The sequence below is a fragment of the Protopterus annectens genome, chromosome 16.part0, assembly GCF_019279795.1.
Source record: "Protopterus annectens isolate FY-2018-M chromosome 16.part0, PAN1.0, whole genome shotgun sequence".
Classification (NCBI taxonomy): Eukaryota; Metazoa; Chordata; order Ceratodontiformes; family Protopteridae; genus Protopterus; species Protopterus annectens.
The window spans coordinates 341523092-341541017 of NC_056750.1; the positions used below are offsets into that span (position 1 = coordinate 341523092).

The 17926-nt window shown below is 40.2% G+C and overlaps 1 protein-coding gene across 1 annotated transcript in view; it reads right to left on the minus strand.

Annotated features, from left to right (window-relative positions):
* PHYHD1 (phytanoyl-CoA dioxygenase domain containing 1) overlaps nt 1-17926 on the minus strand; it is a 440621-nt gene that overhangs the window by 266837 nt on the left and 155858 nt on the right. The window lies entirely within an intron of this gene.

The following is a 17926-nucleotide window of genomic DNA, read 5'->3' on the forward strand; positions in this document are numbered from 1 at the left end:
TCCCTGTCACTACACCCAGTTTCTTACAGACTTCTTAGGGGAGACATAAATTGAACTGTGAATATTTAATGCAGCACATGGTGATCGAAACTGTAGACTCATTTAAGGACCTGGGTATATGGGTAGATCCAGCTATAAGTTTTTCTAATCATAACAATCAATTGGTTAATGATAGTTATAAGAACTATAGGTTGTATAAAAAGACTTATAAAGTCTAGGAAATCAAAAATGATTAAGTTATTGTTTGTTAGTAACATTAGACCCAAACTTGAGTCTGGAACAATATGGAAACCCTATAAGAAAACAAGCATGAGTAAACTGAAAAGAGTACAGCGGAAATATACCAAAGGCATCCATGGATCATGAAATGTGAAACCTACTAAAATATCTGAACTTGTACAGTGTCTCATACAGACATCCAAGAGATCTTATTCAGGCATATAGGGCATTTAGAGACAACTACCTCTGGGAATGTTTGGGGTTATCAACAAGTACTAGAGAATCATCAGGCAACCTATGTAGAATCTAAATAGAAGCTGAAGTTATGGAATGCCTGCAAAATGAAGGATTTGGTGTAGGTCTAACACAGGTTACATCACAGCATGATGGAAGGAGTCTCCAAAGTAAGGAGAAATAGGAAGATCAGGAGAAATCTGAAGAAGACATATGGACATGGGAAAGAAAAAGATTTTTAATATGGTGTAATATTTATGCAAAGGAGAAAGCAAAACTAATCAATATAAAAAGAGCAGCACCAAAGATATTTGAAGAGAAATACAGGCAAAGGAATCCAGACATGGAAAACTTTACAATACAAAAATAAGAAGACAAAGATGAAAAGTAGAAAAAAAGATTAGTAATGGAGAAGTTAAAGAAATAGAAACTGAGGTTATGAAGTACCTGCAAAGTGAAGGATTAATTGCAGAAAATCTAACTGAGAAAGCACCACAGCAGGATAGAGCAATAGACATCCAAATTAAGGAGAAACCAGTGGAATGGGAAGCAACCAATCAGTGGCCATATGAAGATATTTCTGAGCCTTCTACAGGAAACCAGTATAAATGTTCACTTGAATATGGACAACAAAGGAAGAAACAGGAAACTGTGTTAACTTTGGAGCAGTCAATGTTGAGAAGTGATAGGCCAGTGAGTCCCCATAGGGCAGAGCAACGGATGACACAGGATGAAATTGAAGGAATGTGCCACAGGAAGATGCTATAGAACTTTCTACAGAATGCCCACAGAAAATGGAGAACAAAAATGTGCCCTCAGTTTAGAAGAAAATGAGCTAAGAGAAGAGTTGCTTGATTTAATAGAGATAGATATCAATGAAAGAAATAGACTGAAGGAGGTCAATAAAACCCAAAAAGTCAGAAGCTTGGCAAAGCAAATGAACACAGTAATTAGGACTGTTCAGAGAGATCCATGCAATACAACAGTAGTAAACAGGATATATTACTATGCAGCTAAATTAATGACAGATACAATTCTACCATAAGAACACAGGGTAGTAAGGGAAAGGAAGGGGAGAAATTGAATACCATCATGGAAGTATCGAATAGAGAAAACTAAAAAGCAGTTACGACAAGAAGCGTCACTGTTAGAGAAGGAACAGATCAACAAACTCAAAGATAGAAGTGATAAAAGCAATGCGCAATATTATAAAGGATCAGGATCTATCATGCACTATTGCAAATAATAAACTAAAAACATCAGCATAGACAGAAAAACATAGAAGAGACACAGATAAATATAAAAGAAAAGTACAAAATAAGCAATTTATTGATGACCCCCAAAAGTTTTATAGAGAATTGGGAAACAAGGTAAAAGGAATTGAAAGACCACCTGAAAAACAAGAAATGGATACATTTTGGAGAAGTATTTATGAAGAGCCTGTGGAACATAACAGAGATGCTAAATGGATAGAAGTAGTAAAAGAAAGAATAAGAAAGTCAAAGGTACAGGATATGAAATGCGATGAAGTAACGGCCAGGGAGACTGAAACAAAGTTAAGAAAAGCCTCTAATTGGAAAACACCAGGCCCATTTGTAGTACCTAACTTCTGGTTAAAACTATTAACATCTTTGCATGAAGATTTAGCCACGAGTAAGAACTATTTATATGCAAATAGGTACCAACCCACGATGAAACAATGAAGCCACAGATCAAAATATGGGTGAGGCACTTTAATGAACACAATAGGCACTGCAAACTCGCACGAATAAAACAACAAGCACATAAACGTATCCACAGTTTGCGTTTTTGTTTCCAACACTGGTGTGGTGTCTTGAGTCAATCAAGGTCTCCCTCTAACCATGTGGTGTCTTGAGTCAATCAAGGTCTCCCTCTAACCACATGGCGTGGTTGGAGGGAGACCTTGATTGACTCAAGACACCACACCAGAGCCAGAAGTAGCTTTGCTACGAAAGCGCTTATGCACTTATGTACCTGGCTAGACATCTCCAGCAGCTGGAGAGACCACAGAGGTACCTAACCAAGAGGATTACTGGCCTCAAACAGTTGCCCTATGCAGCATGATTGAAAAAGCTAAGACTGTTCTCTGTTGCATACCACTTTCTCAGAGGCGATCTCTGTCTAACGTACAGAGCCATGTCCAACCCAGAATTGTTGAACATGCTCCATCTTAGCAAAACCAAATCTAATCGAGCTACACACTCTAGGGATATAAACCTCAACACAACAATGAATAGAACATGCTGGAGGGATAGATTCCCTTTGCAGAGACTTCCCTTGCTATGGAACAGGGTCCCGATGTACATAAGACAAAGCCCCTCACTATCACTCTTCAAGAGGAATCTTGATGAGTGGATGGGTAACAAAAAGTTCACACCGGGGATCACACCAACAGCACTACTAGATAGGGGCCAAGGGTACTAGCTGCTAGTACAAGGGTCTAGGGAACTACTAAAGGGGCGGTGAATACCGCACAATGTGGCTGGGTTAATATATGCCTTCAGGCAGATAGCCCAGTACCAACCTATGAACCTATGTTTTTACATTTTGTACATTAAAAACAATCTATTTTGGAAGCCTTTGGTCGTCCTTGGATCCTTGTGTATATTTACTGAGAGACAGCAAGAAAATAATAAAAATGCATATCTGTAAAATACCATTACCAGCTAGTAAAGGGTATATACAACTGTCACACATATTACTTACAATAAATCAAGACAAATCACATATAGAAAGAGAAGTGTCTGACTGCTAATTACAGCTGTGCATCTAAATGGGAATGATAAGGGAGCTGAGTGGAAGGAAAGATGGTAAGAGTTTGAGAGCAGTTGGATGGAGAAGGTACGTTAAGCAAAATTTTAGGTGAGTGAGAAGTGTAGATTGGTGTAGTAGAATGAGCCATATGAGGGACATTGAAAGTATTACCAGTAGGAAAAAGAGAAGGTGATCTACTTCAGGTTAGGTGATATGGTTTTATGAGAGGGAATGAAATTTGGCTGTTGAGAAGACAGAGGCTTTTAGTTGACTCAAATTTTGGGTAAGATTAGGTAACTTTTATTTGTGGGGGAATACTCTTCCAGAATTTTGGACCTAGTATAGATAAACAGTGATCTGTACAATGGAGTTTAGTTTTTTTCAGGGAGTTGCAGTATGGGGTCAGAGTGGTTGTGGTTTCTGCGGCTGTAGGAGGAAGGTTGTTTAATTAGATTCTAAGGGGAGAGAAGGTCTAGTTAACTAGGTGTTTGAATAGTTTGGATCCTAAGAGAAGGACAACCCTTTATTGAGCAGGGAACCATTTTGCTTTTTTCCCAGTGTTGTACATTTGTAGGGGACTAGGTAAAAATCTACAAATTATGTTGGTTATTGTTTGTGTGTGTGGTTTGTTTTTGATGCTTAGGCTATAAAAGGAAAACTACATTCAAGTTCAGAGAGTAGAATGCCTTTGTTTATTAAACATGAGAGAGATGACTTTTTCCTTGTGAAATCAGTGTGGAGGGAGAAGTTAAGACAGGGGTCAAGCCAAATGCAAAGGTATTTAAAGAGGTTAGTGTTTTCTATGTGGGAGCTGTCATGGTCACAGATATGCAAATAGTTGTGTGTATTTTAAGTTTCTCTTTGGAACCAAAAATCATACTTTTGTTTTTGGTAGAGTTGAGAAGGAGGCTTTTTTTGTGATCCATCGGATTAGGGCTAGGAAATCTGTTTCAGGTTTACCTGAAGTTTGGGTAATGGATTGTTTGCAGTGAACTGTACCACATCATCTGTACACAGAAAAATGTCGAGATGAGGCAAGTCAAGGGGACGTTTATTTAAAAAAAAAAAATGGGGAACAGCAGAGAAGCAAGTATGGAACCTTGTTGTAGTATTACTCTTTGAAGCTGTCTGGTTATTCAATGTATGGACAGAGAAGCCACAATTGGTGAGACAGATCTGAAACCAAGATAGAGAATCAGAATAAATGCCTATCTGTAGTCTATGATGGAGTGGAATGTTCTGGTCAACCTAGCCAAAGGCTTTTGTAAGGTCCATTTCATTGATCAGAGTCCATACAGCTGTGAGTATTCTACTCTTGGACCAGAACCCTTGTTTTTTATGAGATACATGGTTGTAGTCAGTGATGTATTGGGTGAGTTGAACTTTAATGTTTTCAAGCAGTTTGTTTAGAGTGGGAAGGATAGACATCACGCTGTATTGGGAAGTTTTGGTGCGGTTAGTTTGCTTTGGGATTGGCCTGATAATGGGCATTTTCCATATATTTGGTATGATGTTTTGTGTTAGGCAGAGACTGAAGATATCTTTCAGGAAAGTTGTGAGGAAGTCACTGCAGTGGTATATGAATCAGGAATAGAGGCCATCTGTACCTGGTGGTCTATCAGGTTTTAATTTGCTGTTGAACAGGTTGTAATTCTCTTCTTCTGACATATTTAAGGAAAACTGAAGAATTTTGACATGTGGCTCTGGGTGGAATGGGGTCAGTGAGTTTCTTAGAAAATTTGTAGGTTGGAGAATTCTGAGAGAATATCAGAGGGGGAGAATGCAGGTTGTTTTCAATATCCCTTCCTGCTTGGGAGCGTTTACATATGTATTTTTATACCCAAAGTAGACTCCATAGAATTTTTCCTCAGGTAGACAGCAAATGTCAGCGGCATGATGGGAAGAAAGCAATAATTGGGAATATATTTTCTGAGAGTATAAAGAGCTGGCAAACTTTAAACCATTGACTTAATTCTTTCCAGAACTGCTTTGGAAGTTTAGCTTTTTCTAAGGATTGTTGAACTCTTTCCTTATGATGGCTTTTGTGCCATTGAACTGCTTTGTTTAGTGAGGGTTCCTAGTTGAATGTATTGCTGCCTATTTCTCTGAAGGGGTTGTTCTTCCATGCCTGTTGTGCATCATCTCTATATTTTAAAAGGGATATCAGTTCAGGAGTTGGCCAATCAGTTTTCTTTGGTTTGCAAAGTTGAGAAATTATAGGGAAGAATGAGCCCATGAAGATCTGAGTACACTGGTGAGAGCTTTTGTAACAATGTTAGAGATGTTTACATTTAATATGAAAGACCAGTCTATCCTGGACATGTCTTTTTTTAATTTTTTGAAGTTTGAGTTTGTCTTGCACCTGAATGAGATTAATATGGCATAGCACAAACAGAAACCTATAATGCAAAGTAGAAAGGAATGATGACGAAACAGTGGGGAAGCTCAATAATGACAGACTGGGATTTTGGGTGTAGATCTTTAGGGAGAATAACCAGAATCACAAAGAATATTATATTCATAACACAGCAGAAAGTATTCTAAGAACTAAGTCAACACTGGAATGGAGAAAGGAGATTCTGCCGACATGGGTGACTGCAATTAGAGATACAGACAATAGGCAAGAAGGGGCTGGAATTTGCTGGAGAATGATGGCAAAAGAACCACAGTATTGGGAGGAAATAATTAAAGAGGGAAAGGTAATGGAATGGTAAGAGGCTAAGAATTTAATTGGACTGCAGGTTAGAGATTGGCAATATTCTGATATCAATCCTTGACAGGGAAGGCAAAGAGAAAGAAATATGGGATCCTAAGCAAAAGACCAGCACTGGTACAGTTTTTAGTAGAATTTAGGACAACAGCTGCTGTTAAAGGAATAATTAGTAAAGCATAAAAAATATTGCATGATAACTATAAGAATCAATCAGAGGAGGTTAGAAATGATCGAGAAGAGAGACTGGATAAGCAAGTCACAAAGAAACAATGGGGGATATATGTATGTATGTCTCCCGAATACATAAAGTCTAGAAGATTTAGGATCTTTGCTTGGAAGTGTTTGCATATGTATTTTTATACTCCAAGTAGACACCAAATAATTTTTCCTCATGTAGACAGCAAGTGTTGGAGGTGTGATGGGAAGAAAGCAGTAATTGGGAGCATATTTTCTGAGAGCATAACGAGTTGGCAAACTTTAAAAATTCCCTGCAGACTACTCTATCAGAAATACTGGATGAGCAAATCGGTATAACTAAGGAAATTATTTTTTTGAGCTGTGATACAGAATTGGAATTGCCTAGATATAGCAAGGCCTTACTGAGTCTAATTATGGTAGCTGTCAAAAAAACAATTACTAGAAAATGGAGATCAAAAATCTAAACCAAATGTACTAGAAGAAGTGAATATAGTAATAATGAAAAACAACTGGAAATAGGATCTTTAGAAAAGGGTAGGAACAAACTACATTGAAAAAAGTGGACATTGTGGGAACAATATGTGCAGACAAGGATCCACTAGGAGTTTTTCTGAGCTAGACCTAGTGCGGGTTGCAGACCAGCTTCTGGTAGCTAGGGGATTGCCCATTCCAGCTAGATCTTCTGTCCCTCCTGGCTCAGAATCTTCTATCTCATCTACACCTGATTATCCTCCCCCAGCACCTGCTTCGGTACATACTGTCTCTGCTCTGACAGCAATGCCTCCCCTGTCGGCACCCATCACCCTTGCAGCAGCAGCTACGATGGAGCCGATCCTTTCTCAGAGCAGTGCTTGGACTGTCCGTACCTTGGTACCTAATTCAGTGCCTATTTTCTTGCTGGCACCATCTATGTCCATGGTTCCAACGGCACCCAGTTCTCTAGTCACCCCTCAACTGGAACTGGGCTCGGGTGCACCAGCTGTACAGGTGATGGATAGAGCCCTTCACTCTGAAGGCTCACAACTAGCCCCTAGGACACCAGTATCAGAACCCCCTGTGAAGGGAACCCCTTCTCAGGAGTCCTCTTCAGAAGATCCCACTGGAGAGCCATCTCAGAAGAAATAGTGCAAGAGGAAGCACCTTGACTCCCCGGTGGAATCTATCACAGAAGACACTGATTGTGATGAAGGGGAAGGGACCCCTCATTCTCCCCCAGATGATGTTTCATTTGGAGACATTTTCAAAATCCTCAAACAGCGGGGGGAATGGAAGTCCTTTAACCCTTCTTCTGAGGAATTAGTGCTTCTGCAGGCCTTCCATGCCCAGCCATCTACTTCCTAGGTGACCCCACCAGCAGATGATCTTGTTAAACTAATTGTGCAGCATGCCTGGAAGGCCCTGGACAATGTATAACCTGTCCCCCGGAGGCCGGACAAAATTTTATCTACAACTGAAGACCAGCCCCACTGGTCCAAGCAGCTGACAGTTGATTCTATGGTCATGGCAGTAGCCACCAAGAGGGAACTGGCAGAAGATAGTTCCACTGTCCATCCTCCAAATAAGGAATCCTGGACCATGGACAAACTAGGAAAGTGGACCTATGCTTCAGCAACCTTCGCCATTCGGTCGCTGAACTATCTGGTGCACTTTACTTGCCTCCAAAGAGACCTAATTTCTGAAATGGTTTCCTCTTTGGTGGGGGTACTGCCTGATGAGGTGCATGACACTGTCACTTCACAGCTAGCTACCCTTAAATCCATCTCAAACTCCTTGATGCATTTGATATCTCACACCGCCGAGGGGGTAGCTTGAGCTGCTGCATCTGGTATTGTCATGAGACATAATGCTTGGATGCGGTTGTGTGATTTCGCAGACCATTTTAAATCTTCCTTTGTTAATGCACCTGTCAATGAATCTGCACTTTTTGGACCCAAGGTACGTGACACACTTGCACATAGTCAGAAAGATGGAAATACCTTATCTGCTGTCGGCATATGTTTTTCCAACCCCCAGAGTCCCTACTCCAAGAACCAGAAGGGGGGAAAGATATGGTTGAAGAAATCTCAAGGATCCTTTCATGACACTCGTGGTGAGCAATCCCCCTGGGGCAGAGGGGGCTACTAACATGGAAGATGCCCCTTTCAGGGTAGAGAGGGTCCGCGTAACCAGGGAGCCATAGATTCTTTCTATGGCAGACCCTACCAGTGCTCCTGAGCAGCTGCCCAAATGCTTTCCTCTGGAAGCAATCGGGGGTCATTTCTCTCTGCATCTACCAACCTGGCATCTTATTACTACCGATGTTTGGGTGCAGAGAGTAATATCCAGAGGCTACCAAATACCATTTGACCTTACTCCCAGACCCATCAAACGAATCCCAGATGTACCACCCAATCAGAGGGGATTAGCAGCCTTATAAATAGAAAAACTGCTAAGAAAAAAAGAGTCATCCAACCAGTCCTACCAGAACAGACAGGATCCGGGTTTTACTTGAGGTTCTTTTTAGTGCCAAAAAAGACACGGGACTGGAGACCAATCCTGGGTCTCAGCCTACTCAACAAATTTATCAAACCTCAAAAATTCCAGATGGTCACAGTACAGCCCATTCTTCCCTTCCTAGGGAGGGACACAATTGGATGTATTCTATAGATCTACAGGATGCGTACTACCACATAAAGATGGATCACCGCTCCCAGAGGTTTCTCCTCGTCCGGCTGGGAGCCGATCTCTACCAGTTCAGGGTACTGCCATTCAGTCTCTCAACAGCCTCCTGAGTGTTCACCAAATGTATGGCAGTTGTGGTAACTCATCTTTGACTACAAGGATTCCAGGTGTTTTCCTATCTAGACGACTGGCTCCTTCGCTCTGAACAGGAATCTCCAAGTCCGCAGCCTCTCTTACACTCAAGGTCTTGCTCTCCGCTTAGGGATTACAATCAACAAAGACAAATCTCAGATGTCTCCAATGAAGACATTGGAATTTATTGGAGCGGTCTTCAACACAACATCCTGTCAAGCTTCTCTTCCCCCTCACAGGCTTTTGAAAATAAGACACCAAATTCAAGACCTTCTTCCTCACATGTTTGTACCAGCATGTCTTGTACTGCAACTCTTGGGCTCCAACGCAGCTGCCATTAATTTAGTACCACTGGCAAGACTGCACATGAGAATCCTGCAGTGGTTCCTCTCCACACAGTGGTCACTGTTAACCCACCCACTCAACCACATGATACGCCTTATGAACCGTTGCAAGGAGGAAATGCTATGGTAGACTGAGCCACAAAAGAATCTTTGGTGTCAACCATTCTGTATTCCCCAACCCACGGCCACAGTGACCACGGACGCTTCTCTATTAGGGTGGGGGGGCATTTCCAGGGAAAGACTGTCCAAGGAAACTGGACCCCCCTCAAAGCCAACTTGCACATAAATGTCCTGGAAGTGAGGGCAGTTCTCTTAGCGTTGCAAGCGTTCCATGCATCCCTGCCTTCGAGGACCATTGCAATTCAGTCAGACAACAGGTCAGTCATGTGGTATATCAACAAGCAAGGCAGAACCAGATCTTACACCCTGTGTCGGGAAGCCATGAGGATTTGGCGCTGGGTGATCGCTTCCAATCACTTTCTTAAAGGAATGCACATTCCCGGGAATTCCAACCTTATTGCGGACAATCTGAGCAGGAACATCCTTATGCCTCACGAATGGTCCCTCAATCCTGTAATAGCAGCTTGGATCTTACAACATTGGGGCAAGCCTTGCTGCGACCTGTTTGCTTCCCCTCTGAAATACAAATACAGGAGCTATTTTGCCTTGATTCCCCCTCAGGGGGGAACCACTGAGGGATGCTCTAACACATGACTGGCCCCTGGGTCTTTTGTATGCCTTTCCCCCATTTCCCCTCATTCTCCAAAATTTCTCCAGAAAGCTCAGAGGTTGAAAAGCAAAGTGATCCTCATTGCTCCCTACTGGCCACGCCAAGTCTGGTTCCCGTTTTTATGGCCTCATCGGATTCACAGCCCGTGGATCCTGGATCATTCCCAGGATCTTTTATCCCATCCTCAGGGATTGATTCATCCGAACCTTCACAGTCTCAAGCTTACAGCCTGGGTCCTCCACTTCCAATGACTGCCAGACTGCCTGACATCCCATCTCCTGTTCATGAAATTCTTCTGGCCTCACACAAACCTTCCACTAGAAAGGTTTATTCTAGTAAATGGACTAGGTTCTCTATTTGGACCAAAGACCAGAACTTAAACCCTTTCTCTATGCCTATTCAAAAGATTCTGCAATACCTGACTACTCTCCTGCATGCAGGAGCCTCAGCTTCAACGATCACCGTAGATTTAGCAGCTATCGCCAGTTTTCATAATGGTCTTGAAAATTCTTCAATTATGTCACACCACCAATACAAGAGTTTTTTTGAAAGGAGTTTACATGTTAAACCCCTGGTCAAGCCTCCCTTAGATCCCTGGGACTTGACTCTGGTGCTTCAATCTCTTACAGGCTCCCCCTTTGATTCATGTAATTTGAATTTTTTGTCTTGGAAAACCATACTTCTAGTAGCACTCACCTCAGCGACAAGCGTATCTGAGCTGCAGGCCTTGAGTGTCAAGAGTCCTTACTTGATCTTCCACACTGATAGGGTGTCCCTTCATACTGACCCTTCCTTCTTGCCCAAGGTCATTTCTGTTTTTTCCATTAATCAATCTATTGACCTGCTGTTTTTCTTCCCAAGGCATTCTAATAGAGGGGAGTACCTTTTGCAACCCTTGATGTGCGCCGACAGCTTCGTTGTTATTTGAACAGAACTAAATCTTTCAGGAAAACAGACCAATTGTTTGTGGCCTTTGCAAGACCCAGATTGGGCAAACCTGTTTCCAAAGTGACTTTATCCTCTTGGCTTAGAAACGTCATTACCTTTATCTACCAATAGAATAAGCTATCCTTACCATCCAGAATAAAGGCTCATTCTACCAGATCTATGGCTACCTCTGTACCTCTAGCCTCTATGGATGATATATGCACAGTAGCCACGTGGGCAAGACCTCACACCTTCATATCTTATTACAAATTGGATTTGGCCTCCTGGGGATGAGCATCTTTTGGTTCTATGGTGCTCAGGAATATCCTTCCTTAGGGCCACCCAGGACTCATGTAGCTGGGGACTCTATCCTAACTGTAAAGAATAAATAAAGATTTACAACTTCAGATAAAGAAGTTATGTCTTACCATAATGTTCCATCTAAGTTGTAGATCGTTATTCATTCTTTACTTCCCGCCCTCCTTCCCCCTGCCTGGACTCCTGGTGGACCTCAGGTACTTCTGGTTAGGGTATCTGCTCAATCAGAGCCTCCTACTTTTTTCCTATTACTACATCTTTATCTAGTGTGGGCAAACTCAATCTGGAGTATCTAGGAGAGGGGCATTATGGGTAGGTTCTTAGCTGAATGTTTTTCGCTTGCACGAGCTGGGAAACAGTTCTATCGGTTTTGAGGACATAACTGAGGTCCTAACTGTAAAGAATGAATAAAGATCTACAATTCAGATGGAACGTTATGGTAAGACACAACTTCTTTTTATAGAGTAGGAGGATTCAACCACCATTTTTTAGGCTGGGTGCAGCATCAAGAAAGTAATTATAATGTAGGAAAAATTGTACTTATTTATTTTAGTTTGTTTGTTTATTGGGGTAGTACACTAATCACCATAGACCATTTGCAGGTACAGCCCAAGTGAAGTGATTCACAAAAAAAAAGAAATTAGATCAAATTCAAAAACACACTGTAATCACAGAATTTAGATAATCCCACAGACAATTGATATAATATGTAAATATTAGCAGAGTAGAAAATCAAATGTGAATTAATTTTAGTTGTAAATATGAGAGGGAAGCAGCAGGAGCTAAGAACAGAGGATCAAAGTAGAAGACATGCAGGGGGAGGAGGGAATTACTTTGTGTGTCCAGTGGAAAAGCACTTGCAGTCAGATTTTTGATAAAGGTATCTTTTGAGCCAAGGTCTGAAGATGGGGAAGCAGGGCATTTCTTTAAGGTGCAAGAGTTTGGGTGCAAAAATGGAGAAAGAATGGTCGGCACAGTGCAGTTTAGTTTGGGGTGTCTGAAGTGAGGTCAGCCTGCATTTACTTGTTTGAAGTGAGGGATTTAATTGGGAGAAGATGCGGAGGTTGTAGGGGGTGGTGTTATTATGGAATTTGGCTTCAAGACGTGGAAAGGCACCTGGCTGAAGAGGTTTGAAGAGAGAGAGAGAGAGAGTCCTGTGAGTAACTAATCTCTGTAAGGACTGGTAGCCATTTGGCCTAGGAGAGGGTGATGCAGTGGTGGTGCTGCTGGGGGAAGGAATTGGAAATGAATTGGCAGACTTTGTTTTCAATGAACTGTAGAGTGGCTGAGTTTTTTTTTTTTACAGGCTGTGGCTATGATGGGGAGCCTATAACCAAGTTGAGCAAAGAGGACTCAGTAGCTCTAGATGGTCTGGAAAGAAAGGGAGATATTTCCAGGACCAGAATAAAAGAGAACTGATCTTTTTCCTGCCGTTTTCAATGTGGCTTTGAAAGTTAAGTGACTGGTCAAGCCATAAACCTAAGTATTTAAAGGATTGGTTGTTTCTATTGGGCAACCATTGAGCTCTACAATGTTGATTTTTTTAGGAGTCTTTTGTGAAGTTCCAGATATCATACTTCTTTGTTTTATAGGAGTTTAGGAGAAGCTTATGGTTGGTCAGCCAAGAATTAACGGACTGAAGGTCAGACTGAAGCTGGGTTAGAATAGGTGAATTTGAGGGACTGGATAAAAAAAAATAACCATGTCATCTGCATAAACAGTAATAGGAAGGTTAGGGAGATCAGATAACAGCTTGTTAATAAAGATTGAAAACAAAAGAGGGGAAAAGATGGATCCTTAGGGCACTTCTCTGGTAAAGGGTACTGGCAGCGAAAGGGATGGGCCTTATTTGACTCTGAGATACATATTTGTTAAGAAATGTTGGAACCAGGTGACAGTATTGGGACTAACCCTGATTTCTTGGAGAGAGTGAAGTAGCAAAAAGTGAACAATTAGATCAAAAGGTTTGGTAAGGTCAATGAAGAGAACAAGAAACCTACCACACTGAAACCACGAATTAAAGAACCAAAATGGATGGAATGCCAGCCACAGTACAAGTAGTTGTTTATTCACAATAAAACCAGTTAAGCGCCTTCATCCCACAATGATAGGGGCTTCCTCAGAGCACTCTACATGACACCACCCAGCCTTTATATACCAATTATATCAATTAACTATAATAAAATACAACTGAATCAATTAAAACTATAATTGAAATTTAAAAACACGACAATTAGAAACTTCTATAAACAAAAATATATAAATATATATTCACACAATGTAACACTGGGGGATTAACCCAGTATGTTTTTTTAATTTCAGCACACTCTTAATACTGACATTCTTATTGATACCAGGGTATTTTGTGGCATTTAACCTAAGCTGCTATTTGAGTTCACAAATATCCAAATGCGCAGCTAACGCCCTACCTCGTGAATCATTGACTATTTGTTGCATGACCAAGAATCCAAATTCATGGTCACTAAATGACTGTAAGGGCCTACTCAAGGCATTAGTCATCTTACCATTTTTAATGTCAAGTAAACGTTCATACATCCTATCTTTTAAAACGTCTACATCTTTCCAATATAAAATACATGGCATTTTAAACATTTTGCCATTTAAACCACATTTTTACTTAGACAATTGAAATATCCCTTGATGTGTATTGTGGGATGAAAGCACTTAACTGGTTTTATTGTGAATAAACAACTACTTGTACTATGGCTGGTGTTCTGTTCTTTCCATTTTGGTTCTTTAGTTCAATGAAGAGAACGTCTGAAAGGTTTCCTTTATCCATGTTGAGAAGGATCTCATCTGTAAGTGACCATAGTGCTGTCATTGTGCTCCAGCCAGCCCTGAATCCATACTGTTTATGTGTGAGGAGGTGGTACTGTTGGATGTAAGTGGACAGTTGATTGTAGATTTGTTTTTCAAGTATTTTCCCAAGTGTATGGAGAAGAGAAATAGGGCACAAGTGGGAGGTATTTGCTGGCTGAGGCGGTTTAGAAAGGGGTTTAAACAGTGAAGTTTTCCATATCTCTGCATTGCATTTTGAATTAAGCAGAGGTTATAAATATGCAGGAGAGGTATGGCAAGGAAGTCTTTGCAGAGTGATATAAACCAAGGGAGTAGGTTGTCTGCACTGGGGGGGGGGTGCATCCTGAGGTATGTTTTCTAGAAGAACAAGTTCTTTGCATGCAATTTTCTTCAAATAGAACAGGGATATAAAAGGAGGAAGATAGGCTTAGTTGGGAGGATACATAGAGGTTGTGCTGCTAGGAAGATGGATGAATTCTTTGAAAAAGTTAGAGGCTGACAGTTGGCCTTGAAAGGTCTGGAAGTGGAATCCGTGGATTTACTGCCTGTAAGAAGATTTACTGCCTGCCACAGGTGTTTGGGTTTGCCTAGAAGAGCAGGTTGCTTGATTTTTAAGTAGTTGATTTTGTGCCCACATGTGGCTTGCTTACTTATGTTATGTAGAGAGGTAAAGGCAGTATGATTTTTCTGGTGAGGGGTTTTGTCTCCACAAAGACCATGCATTGTCCCCAAGTTTGAGAAGAGCTTTCAGTTCAATGTTTACCAAGGGGGGGGTTGCTGTATTTGAAAAGGCTGTGTGAGAAGGACGAATTTATCCTGAAGTTGAAGGAGGGTATGTGTCAGCTGTTGCAGCCAAGTTGATGTAAGTGTAGGTTGCCTTTTTCTTGATACAGGACTCAGTAACAGTTATTATATGTCAGAGTTGTGCAATTTAAGGAGACTGTCAGATTGGTCTAGTTACAAATGCTTTATATATTTTTTAATAAACGAGAGAGAATGAAAAGGATGGATATGAGTTTATGCAGTCTTTTCATGGACTTTTTTGCATATTTTTGGATGTGGATCAGGGGAGCTTTGTGTAGATTGGAGGGCTGTGCCAACTGATGGAAACTTGGTGGTGGTTAGTGTGCTTGTTTGCATAGGCAATGGAGTTTATAAATGAGAGGTTGGGAGTTGTGGTAGTTTGTGTATGCTGGCTGTAGTCTAATGGTATGCTTGTTGCATTTAACAGCAAGTAAAAACAATACGGGTTGCAGTTTGATGTACAAGAGTAGTGTCAAATTCATTATGTGTGACATGGACTTTGTTAGTTGAGCTATACTAGGCTGGTTGTCGTGTGTGTGATGAGAATATGATTTGGATTAGGGGTAGATGTTATGTACTGTATGGTTCAGTACTTGAATGCAGATTGTAGTATACCTTTAATGCAGGTTTGTGACATAAAAAAAAGGGAGAGGAAAATGCTGACTATAAATATAATGATCTGGGGAGTCTGGGACATGAGGGTGGGAATGGAGCAAAGCAGGTCACAGCAATTGGACTAGCAGGAGACAGTCAGTATGCACATGCCCAGAACCAAAATAGTACAGCACTATTGTTCAGAAGTAGATAAGTCAGTATGTGAAAAGAAAAGAAAAGAAAAGAAGAAATATGGGGAAGAGTTTACCTTTTGGGCATGCCACTCTTTGCAGAACTAACAATACATATGGCACACATAAATATAAGGGATCTTGTACTGCAGTAAACAAAAAAGCAGTTGGGGTGGAGTATAGCATAACCAGGACCTTTTGGAGGCAAAGACAGTACAAGTCAAATACAAGTACAATTTATAATAGTCCAGTAAGCACATAAAAAAGTGAAACAGATGTAATAACAGGGTGACAGCCTATTTCATACAAATGTAATCTTGATTCAGTCAAAAAGTTCCAATAGTAAAAGCGGTGAGAGGCTGTGTTCCACTTAAGTGAGTATCTGATAATTGATAGCAACTGCATACAACTGAGCTGAGCTGCCTTGAATATCTGTATTAAGATCTTGGTGGACCAACTCTTAGCCTATCTTTTTAATTTGTCACTCACTACAGGGATTATTAATTCACTATGGAACTTAGCTTGTATTATATAATGACCAAAATTTTAAAATCTTATTTAAACCCTTGGATTTTCCCCTTCTCCAAACTATAATCATTAAAATATTGCAAACACTTGCTCATTAACAAATACCACAGCACATTATTAAATGCAGTCCGTTTACATGGCTTCAGGAAAAACTGAAGTACTTCAAATGCTTTACACACAGAGGAATCTTATTTTTTATTATCCTGTCTGGGATCCTTATAGTGTCTGTGTACCTCAAATGTGCCTTTGATTGGATGACCACTGCCTTACTTATGCAAGAGTAGCCAATTTATTTAGCCTTCGCAGACAGAACACATCCATGATTCACAAACTAGTTAACTGACAGGACTGTCGAGATAAAAGTACCTACTCTATATTGAAGTGTGATGTCTTTAGTGTAACTTAAGGAACAACTATTTTAGTCATGTCTCTTTTCACTGTTTAAACATTAATTTTGCCTTGCAGTCTGTGAATGTATAGTTGTATGCAGTTAACCCGGATATAGTAAGTGGAAAAAAAGTCATTTAAAAGATTAGTTTCACAAGAAGTTCAGCTAATATCCACCAATCTGCTTACAACTAAGAAAAACTGGAATGATGCACTTTGATGCTGCATGAAGATAAAAACTATCCATGTTTCTGTAGCAGAGCTCTCACCCAATCATATCTCAATAGTCTTTTCCTATAAATATCTGAGGCTGATGTTTAAACCATTCCTCAGTTTTACTGTTCATACTGAAAAAATAAGTAAATTCAAAATATACTTACACGATTGAATATGCGCTACAAAATTTCTAAGTTATTTACTCCAGATGTTTTACTGTATCAGTTAAAGGAAAATGCCAATATCTAACTCAAGTATACCCTACCAGCTAACATTTTCCTCTACAAAAATGTTAATTTCCTTCAAAAGGCACTTAATATATGTAGATTTGTTAATATTAGCAGACTACAGACATCTATGTCTGACATTACCAAATTTGGTTAGACATAACAAAGAAAGCAATCCAGCTGCTGGCCACCTTTATGCTTAAGTTAGTTGATATACTCTGTTGTTCCTCCCTGAGCACATAAACTAAAAATAAAAAAAAACTTTCCTCATCTCCTCCATTACAATAATCCAAGTTCATTGACATTAACAAGACCTGCCTTTATCTTCTCAGACATGCCTCTCAACCTCTGTGCAGTAAAATTATTGTAATTGCCTTTGTAAGACATATCAAATTGCTCAAAAGAAATATGATTTTCTACTTTTCAGTAGAGAAAGTGTTCACATACTAAGCCTCATATAAGCAGTGATAAGTAATCTTAGGATCTGATTACAAAAATACTTGTTCTTGGTGTAAGTGACTTGGCCCAGTGTAAGTCTGCCTTATAAATAGGCCTCACACTGAAGTAAGTCTCTTACACAGAGAGAAAGTCTTTTGGAATCTGGCCCTTTGTGTAGACTTACAGGCATTTACTGATGTATATTCTTTTAAACAGGTATATATTATGAAGAAAATCAATAAATATAAGAGGAACAAGGCTAAATCTGAGAGCAAAAAATGATAGCGCTTTTTCTAAATCTTAGCAATTGAGATATACGTTCTTAATCACTGAATATGCTTTTTCATAGCTAGACCTTGCCCTTTGACACCCACACTACCACCATATTAGAATTACCACATTTCTTCCCCGTTTTATAATATACTTTCATGATACTTTACTAGCTCTCTAACAAAAATAACTGCTTGACA